Raw genomic sequence first — 1,608 nt, forward strand, 5'->3', positions numbered from 1 at the left:
CTTGGTCTTCATTGTGCTGGGTGTTAGGGCAGTGATCTCCTTCTGCATACTGTCAGCAATGCCTGGGTACACAGTGGTGCCGCAGACAGCACTGTGTTGGCATACAGGTTGATGTCCACGTCACACTTCATGATGTAGTTGAAGGTGGTCTCATGGATGCCACTGGACTCCATACCAGGAAGAAGGGCTGGAAGAGTGCCTCTGGACACCGGAATCGCTCGTTGCCGATGGTGATCACCTGTCCGTCAGGTAGCTTATAGGTCTTCTCCAAGGATGAGGAGGATGCAGCAGTGGCCATTTCCTGCTCGAAGTCCAGGGCAACATAGCATAGCTTCTCCTTGATGTCAGGCACAATCTCCCGCTCAGCTGTGGTGGTGAAGCTGTAGCCTCGCTCTGTCAGGATCTTCATGAGGTAGTCTGTAAGGTCCCGGCCAGCCAGGTCCAGACACAAGATGGCGTGGCCGGGGGGAAGGGCGTAACCCTTGTAGATGGGCACTGTGTGTGGCCCTGTCACCAGAGTCCATGGCGATGCCAGTGGTGCGCCCAGAGACGTACAGGGACAGCTCAGCCTGAATGGCCACATACATGGCTGGAGTGTTGACTGTCTCAAACATGATCTGCGTCACCTTCTCTCTGTTAGCCTTGGGTTCAGGGGGGCCTCGGTCAGCAGCACTGGGTGCTCCTCGGGGGCCATGCACAGCTCGTTGTAGAAGGTGTGGTGCAGGATCTTCTCCATGTAGTCCCAGTTGGTGATGATGCCGTAGTCAATGGGTTACTTCAGGGTCAGGATGCCCCGCTTTCTCTGGGCCTCGTCACCCACGAACGTGTCCTTCTGGCCCACGCCCACCATCACACCCTGGTGGCGAAGGTGCCGGACGATGGAGGGGAACACGGCCCTGGGGGCATTGTCACCGGGAAAGCCAGCTTTGCACATGCCGGAGCCTTTGTCGATGACCCTCACAGCGATTTCTTCTTCCATGGTGGCTGGCAGAGCAACGAGAGAGACGGAGCAACGAGAGGATGTGGAGAGCAGAGAGGCCAAGGTGAGTGAGCAGGAAAAGACTTTCTAAATGAGACATCAGTTGCTCAGAAGTTAAAGTCAATGATCAACAAGTGGGACCTTATTAAACTAAAAATCTTCCGTAAAGCAAAATAAACAATCAAGAAAGTGAAGAGAAATCCCACAGAGTGGGAGAAATCTTCACCAGTGACACATCTGACAGAAGTTTAAAATCGAGAATATATAAAGAACTCAAAAAAACAAAGAATCAAGAGAACAATTAAAAGATGGGCTGAGGATCTGAACAGAGTTCTCAAAGAAATAAAGATGGCTAAAAAACATCTTTAAAAGTTTTCAACATCATTAGTAATAATTGAAATGCAAATCATACCCACTTTAAGATTTCATTTCACCCTAGTCAGACTGCCTAAGATCAAGAGAACAAATGATTCCAAATGTTGGAGAGGCTGTGGGGAAAGGGGAACACTCATCCACTGCTGGTGGATTGCAACCTCATACAACCCTATGGGAGGCAGCTTGGAGAACTCTTACAAAACTAAAAATGAACCTACAATTTGACCCGATCATACCACTCCTTGGCATACACC

The 1,608-nt window shown here is 50.2% G+C and overlaps 1 pseudogene; it reads right to left on the reverse strand.

Moving 5' to 3' along the window:
* On the reverse strand, positions 1-979 carry LOC103732848 (annotated as a pseudogene).
* Positions 980-1,608: the final 629 nt, after the last annotated feature.

This window comes from Nannospalax galili, unplaced genomic scaffold (genome assembly GCF_000622305.1).
Source record: "Nannospalax galili isolate Female #2095 unplaced genomic scaffold, S.galili_v1.0 scaffold7736, whole genome shotgun sequence".
Taxonomy (NCBI): Eukaryota; Metazoa; Chordata; class Mammalia; order Rodentia; family Spalacidae; genus Nannospalax; species Nannospalax galili.